Here is an 8,115-nt window from a genome sequence, read left to right on the forward strand (position 1 = left end):
TGTTAAATGTTCAGTTAGTCTCTCGGTTTTGGTTATTATGAGACATATACGACTTAGAATGGGTACCAAACCGAAACTCTGTGCCACGTTGCTGCCAGTATCATATTACGATGTGGATTGCGATACTTCGTAGCGGCTCAGATAAGAACGAGTAAAGCAGTGGAGCTGCAGCGGGTTATGCACGGATCCTCCATCAAAATGCTGTTGGTAAAGCGAGCAGGTAGATTCAAGTCACATACTAAAAATACAGTGAAAATTGTTTTGGTACAGTCTTGGGAAATATCGCAATACATATCGTATCGTGAGGCATGTATCGGGATACGTATCGTATCGCCAGACTCTTGCCGATACACACCCCTATAATAAACCATCCACATTTTCCTCATACATACACAATTGTTGTAAAATGCTTGTATTAATTAGGCTCTTACTTCATGAACATGGTGTTTGAATTGATTTTAAAATCCAGGGCACTAGTTTTTTAGTAGTTGGGGATTAGGGAGGGAATTCTGACATAGCCAGAGACTTCTGGAAATTTTTTAGGGCACTTGATTTCTGAAATTGTAGATTCAGACAACTCTATAAAGTGGTGAACACACTGTAGCCCAGTATGTAGTGAGTAGTGAAGGAATTCTGACACAACCAAAGTCTCAAGATTTTTACATATTGTTGCTCCCGTAGTGCGAACATGTTAAGGTAATTAATGAATTAAAAAAGCTCTAAGCAAATTGCAAAAACAGAATAAAGATTGATATTCTGGACAAAAAGTTAAAAAAAAATGCTTTTTTATAACAATGTTTGATAAATGAACCAAAAACAACTGGTTTGTTGCAGAAATTCTTATTGTAGTCGATGTTTCTATGACAACGAGGACACTAAAAAAGCTCAACGGTCCACACAATAGGACCATATGAAGAAAAAGTAGTCACAGGTAAAGCCAACTAAAAAGTCATGACAAAAGCAATAAAATAAATCCAAATATGAACTAGTACGTTATATCTGTTTATTTTAGCTTTAGTTGTCTTTATTTACCAGTCAAAATTACAAATGAAATTTATTAAAAGCATTCCAGTCCAATTAGAGTCCATTTGCATTCTTTAAAAAGGGCTTTTGTGAATCTGTTCATTAGCACAGATGCCAGAAAAGAAATCATTTGTAGTTAAAACACATTCCCTCCTATCCTTGTCGCAGAAGTTTGGCTTGAAAATGTCAAGAGTGGCCTTGTCCAATTAAAGAGCAGTCCTCCACATTCTCTGTTAACTCTCATTTCAGGCACTGCTTGTCTGAATAGGATGACAAATTACATTTTGTCATCTCTTGATTCATTCTCTTCTTTTCTCTAGCTGTGCTAAACTCTCCACCCACTCATCTCTCTTCCTCTCCTTTTCTCTCATTATTTCACATAAAATGAGGAATGTGCATTGAATATCTGAATAAATTAAAGGGCTTATTTAAACATATTTCCTAACCTGATTAGGAAGATCATTAGGCTACCCAGAGGGGATTCGAGCTCTGTGGTTTTGATCCGAGCAAGTCTACAAGCACTCTTTGAAGGTCAGCATCCAGAAAAGAAGCACTGTGTCATCAGCTCATGTGTTTAATAATTCATTTTAAGTCAAATTTCCTCCCTTTTCCTTCTGACTTCCTTCCTGTATGTCCACCTATTGAGAATATGTCACCATTTTTCCAAAATATCTTCCTCCCTGATGAGATGAGCCAATTTGTTAATTATTAAAATTGTTTTTATCATTACTATTTAAAAATAATTGTCTCATGATTAATCTTTAGCATTAAATATATGAAAAATGTTTAAAAAGATGTTTAAAGTTAAAAATGACTGGGGTCAATAGTTTGACCTTTTGTGGAAAAAAATACTTTTTTGTATTAAAGATGATTTCAACACATGCTGGGTACTTTTTTATTTATTTATTTATTTTTCCACCATATTATCAATGTCAACAGTATCCAAATCCGATTTTTTTCCCCTACCCCTCCAATTGTAGAAATTGAAATTGGATTCACCCTTAACGTGAATTTCTTGAATAAAGATAACATTTTTTAATATAAAGACAAATCTTTCTTCAGTGGTTTATTTAAAGATGCAACAGATGCCTTTGTTTGCATTGCGTTTTAGGAGAGCATGAATTTTTCCTTCATTTTAATGCATTACTTTTTCTTCTTTCAATGTGACATCCTTTCAACTTCCAAATCTTGGTCCTCATGGGCCCCATCTCTGAAAGTTTTATGTTTCCCTGCTCTGATACACCCAAATCATTTGATTGGTTCGTTCCAAGACTTCCACAGAGACTGATGGAGAGCTCGTAAGCTAAATCTGTCAAGGGTGGTGGTTTGTGGAAAAGCAGAAGACCTGAGGCAAGAAACCTAAATCTTTAAACTGAATCAGGAAACTAACTGTGGCAAAAGCACAAATTAAAGCATAATAAAACTAACACTTTCTGAGACTGACTTGTCAAACGTTACAAGACTGAACTGAAAAATGAAAAAAGTACCACAAAATAATGATGGAATAATCCAGCAGGAGTGATTAGAAACTGGAACATTAAACAAGTGATGCAGGAAATGGAATGAAACCAAGACAAACTGACTCTTTTACTCAAGGAAGGAATCCAAGAATAAAGAAACAAAGGTTTATCTGAACAAATAGAGGAACTGGTCAGGATTCACGAGGGACCTACTTCCTGTATGAGGATAGACTGAAAGTAATAGATCCCATTGAGTTACCAAGTTGGGAGGCTTTGGACGAAACCACATCAGTCCCTGTTCACTTGAATTTAAATGTGGGAGCGGAGCGGGACGCAGGGCTGATCAACTCTGTCCATTCTCTGGGTGTCGAGCAGGACCTCGTGCTGGCTGCTTGTGGAGGAGCTTGTGGCGATTCGCTGCAGGGAAAGTGCAGCCGTGAGGAAGCAATGAGAATAGAGAAACTTTAGTGTTTTAAAAAAGCATATTTAGACTTTTTTATATTAATTATTTCTAAGAAAGTGGGGAAATATCAATTTTTCACCAGATAATATTCACTATCTAAGTTCATAGTAAGACAACTGTGATTCTAGCATCATTTAAACGCATAATTTACACATTAATCTTAGAAACGTGAAAAGAGTCTCACATCCAATTTGTGCGCAAAAGCGGTTTTGTGAGTGGGAGTGTAATTTTTAAACATTTGTATGTATAAATAGTTTCAAGCTGTTCTAATTTTAAAATGTGCATGTTTACATTGTATTTAGATTTTTTTTTTTTATTTTGTAGTATTTTTCCTTTGCACAAAATGTATTGTATGAGTTACAAATCAAGATTTACACACAAACAAATTCAAAGTTACGCAAAAAAATTAAGAAGTACGCACACACAGATTGGAGTAAGCCTTTTTTCTCTCCATATTGGGTTTGCTAATGTCTAGAGCTCAGTGAACGCACCATGCAGAGGTGTTCAACAGCCCTGGGTTCTGTCAATCAATCTGTAGTTAAAAGTTTTACAGAAGTAAAGGGAAGGGATTGAATTAATTATTTAAGTTCTTTTAAGGAGCAAAGCTCCACTAATCTAAATCTGAAACTGACAAAAAAAATTGGTGTGTTTCTTTCGTTGTTGAAAGCTACTGATGTAAACTGTAAGGTGTTGGTTATGCCCTACAGTAACCACAAAATAAAGAGAGTTAAAACATTTCCCTTGATTTGGTTTGAATATTATTTTTTGGTTTGATTTACATGTAAATGTAAACTAAACAAAACCACAGCTATAGTGTTACATGTAATTACACACAATCCAAGTCATTGTTATACACTTTATTTGGACAATATAAACCTCCACTACAATCTACTAGATATCTGCTGCTCCACAGTGAAAGGAGCGTGAACATGTCATAAAAACTACCACTTTATCACCATAAATCCTGTCTTTTGCATCATTGTGCTAATTCAGTTTGCAAATGCCTACAATCAGGACTTTGTCTCCGTGGCGCTCATCTGACACGTGAGGGAATTCTGCACAGTCAGTCTAAACCAAGCTGCCAATTAGTTCGTTTTTATCTAATAAGTAAAGAGAAAAATTACTGCCTGTCAAGACATAAACTCTGGTTTTACAACATACTGGTAATTATGTTGTCACATAGAAAAGTTCAATAAATAGGCTTTCTGGAAAACCCCAAATTAACTCAAACTGGAACAAATACTTCTTCTGATTTCCACAACCCAAATAAAATATAGTGAGAGGATTACACTGAGGGGTGTGAACAAACAATTTAGAGGTTTTACTTTTATTGTGGATAATTGTCTGTTTGCATTTGCCGTTTTAATGTAATTTAGTGAAATATTAAAGTTAAACTAAACTCCCTGTACCCCGAAGATGAGGAACACTTTAGTTAAGTACAATTAAAAGGTGATTATTCGATATCTTGATGTTTGGTACTTAGTACATACTTGATGTTTATTCATTTTAGCTTTTTTTATTTGTTAATATGCAATTTTTCATTTCAAGTAAACAACCTAAAAAATAAACTGAAACAGTTGCAAATGCATTCACGATGCTAGAGCTGAAAGCTAAAAAGGCTTAAGCTGAAAGCTCGCTAAAATATTTCCCAAATGCCAAATTAGCCACAAGAAAAACTGGAAAAATGTCAAATTTTAGCAAAAACAGCTAGCATAATGCTAAAATATTAGCTAAACTCAAAATTATTCTGAAAAACTGGAAAAAAATGTATAATTTTGCTAGAACAGCTAGCACAATGCTAAAATGTAGGCTAAACTCAAAATTATTCTAAAACACTGCATAAAACATGTTTTATTTTAGCCAAAACAGCTAGCATAATGCTTAAATATGAGTTTATCTCAAAAATAGCTTAAAAACTGAAAAAAATGCTGAATTTTGCTAATATTTTAGCATAATGCTGGCTGTTTTGGCAAGATTAGACATGTTTTTTGCAGTGTTTTAGAACCATTTTATGTTTAGCTAACGTTTTAGAATAATGCTAAAATATTAGCTTATCTCAAAGTTAGCCTAAAAACTTTAGCATGTTGTTAAAATAAAAACTAAACTCCAAATGACCCTTTAAAAAACCAGAAGTTGCATTTTAACATGTTAACATTTTAAATTTGAACGGTGTCTCTAACTGAAAGTCTGCGGAAGTTCACAATTGTAAGGTGCAAAAAGATTTTGAAAGATTTGAGCAATTTCTCCTAAAATTCCTATGGGGCATATTTTGCTCAATATTTCAAAAACTATAAAGTTTGTAAATACTAAAAATTCAAGCAGTAATGTCCTGAACGAGTTGAACGTTTTGATACCAAAACGTACAGAAGAGAATCACTGCTGCTTGAATGTTCTGATTTTTTTTCTGAGAAAAAAAAAGTCAAAATTTTAGAAAAAGAATTCTTAGAAAAAATGAAAGTCAGAATTTTCCGTGCCCTTCTTAATGTTTTTCTCCGTGGAGCTAATCCTTCGTCAGTCCAAGATTCTGAGTCACATTCAGTTTATTACAAAGATCCTTCTTGTGCTTCTATAGACAAACAGAAGCTGGAGGAAAGAAAGAGCAACACCAACAAAATCCAATAAATAACTTGATTCCCAAAAGGAGCGTCTGTCATGAGCTCCATCAAAATATCTCATAACTGGCAGGAGGTATGAAAGCACCAGAAAGGTTACGATATCCGGGTGGAAGAAAGCAGAGGATTGAGTGAGGCTGTGCAATGGGACTATTGGATTCTCTTCTTCTTTTGTGGCGTAGTTGGAGCAAATGTGTGTAAATTACAGATTTGCTAAAATATGTGAAGAAAGTGTAAATGAAGGATATGAAGGTCCAACATGGGAAAGATTGTTACACATTATATGAACAAGTGTATTTATGCACAAAAAACCTTATTTGAGTACATTTTTTCTTAAAATGTTTAAATGTATTTATCAAACGTATTTATTGAAATTAGTTTGTGACTTTTCTTTCATAAAAGATGATTGCATGGATTTTTTTAACGTCTTTTTTGTAATGTTTTACATTATTTTTATGTGGGCGTGGTTAACAAAAGACCATTTACTGTATATAGTGAACTGGACAAAGTGAGTGAGACAGAAAATGACTTGCTTCGGTTCTAACAAAAATGAAGTCAATTCAGTCGCCATTTTTTTGTAAAAATGTTCATCACCATGTTGGAGCCAGACGTCTTAAGTAAGCCGTGATTGGTCCATTTTGGCTAAGTCTATATTTCTTTGGCAACCACTCTCCAATCAGTAGTGAGCATATTTGAAGGCCACACCCCTTCCACTGAAAGCGGCCTTGGGAGAATCTGTCAAACGCTTCGAACATTTTCCTTACTCTTTTGGGGCATCTGGTCAGTTTATAACTTGCAGTACAGCAAATATATCATTAAAAAAATAGGATTAGCAAGAAAATGCTAAAAAATGAATCAGAGAAAGAACTGTTATTCTGACAAATATATATAAATAACTGAGTAGTAGCTGTTTATTTCTCAAAAGAAGTCAATAGGATTTTGGCTTTCAGGGACTTCCTATTTGGAACCCGAGAGGGAAGAGGTCACTCAGTCCAGTTCTCATGTACAGTTAATGCAGAAGACCTCTGTTGCCAAGGAAATCCAAACATTTATTTTTGTCAATTCTTCTAAAAATGACATAGACCTGTTTATCACCTCCAGGAAACCAAGAAGTAAAATAGTTGCTATGGTGAAAAAAACATAAAAAAGATACCATATTGAAAAAAAGTACATTTTATTTTTATGAAGTTGGCAAAAGCAGTATTGACAAGGACTGGGTTAATAAAATCAATTCATTGATTTGTGTTGATATATACTTAACAGATCAATAATCCATAAAAATAGAGATCGATCTAGCACATAAAGATAAAGTCCACTAGCTTGATGCTAATGTTTAAAGGAATTTCCCATAGGAAAGGTAATATTAATGCAGTCGACATAGACATACATTACTGACTAAATGAACATCTTTATAAACTCACAGACTCTTTTAATGAAACATTTTTAAAGTAAACATTTGTGGTCTAAAGCACAGTTTTTGGTTATTCTTCTTGAAAAAGTTGTACTGCAATAGCACGATCACCACCTAGTGGCCAAACTGAAACGCACTCCAGGAGAAGCAGAACAATGTTTACGATGTTATTAGATCTAAACATTTTGTTAGAATTTCTCCATTTGAGAAACCATGTAACATTGTATGCTATTATTTCACTAATAAAGATTCTAGTATGTGAACTGTATCAGATTAATATAAATATATTCAAAACATAGAGTAGATTATTAATGTATTTTTAAACAAATGTGTTTAAATATGTAAACTCAAAATTGAATTGAATTAAGTGGATCAAAACAATTAAAAAAAAGGGAATTGAATTAAATCAATTCTAGAAACTGTCATTGATACCCAACTCTAGTAGTGACCGAATGGCAGGGGCAGAAAGGAAGTGAAGGGCATGTAGCAACCACTCGGCCAATAAGGATGGGTCAAAGGGAGGCGGTGTGGGTGAGGGGAGAGCAGCTCCTGCGGGCCATACAACGCCACTCTTGGCTTTAGTCTTCCTTATATTATCAATATTGTTGGTGAGATCGCCTGCAGGTGAATGAGCCCACACTCCCAGAGAGCGCAAAACTGAGACTTTTATCAACTAGGTGATAGAAAGAAAATAGTTTTTATTTCCTAAACATAATTTATAAATGTTTTTCTTTAAACGGGATTCTAAAAATTGAAAGAAAATGATCAAGATTTTTTAAAAATACAATTCCTTCTAGCTTATTCACAAGTAAAGTGATGCTGTAAAGAAACAGCACTATTTCCACTCAGTTTTACCCGTGAAAGAGAGAACCAGAGAGACAGTGATGCACAGATGGGCTACAATAATGATTGGTTTTTCTAAAATAGTTAAAATGCAAGCAAAGATCATTCCTTTCTTCTGCGATTAACAGTAAAAATATCCACAAATGAATATAGTTTGACATGAAGCATTAGAGGTTAACTTCAAGAGGGCTCAGAAATGCTTTTTAATTAAACCAAACGGAAATATATTTTGACATTTGTCTTCAATAAGAGATGGATAGATAGATAGATAGATAGAGTACTTTATTAATCCCGAAGGAACTT

This window comes from Oryzias melastigma, linkage group LG4 (genome assembly GCF_002922805.2).
Source record: "Oryzias melastigma strain HK-1 linkage group LG4, ASM292280v2, whole genome shotgun sequence".
In the NCBI taxonomy this organism is placed as follows: Eukaryota; Metazoa; Chordata; class Actinopteri; order Beloniformes; family Adrianichthyidae; genus Oryzias; species Oryzias melastigma.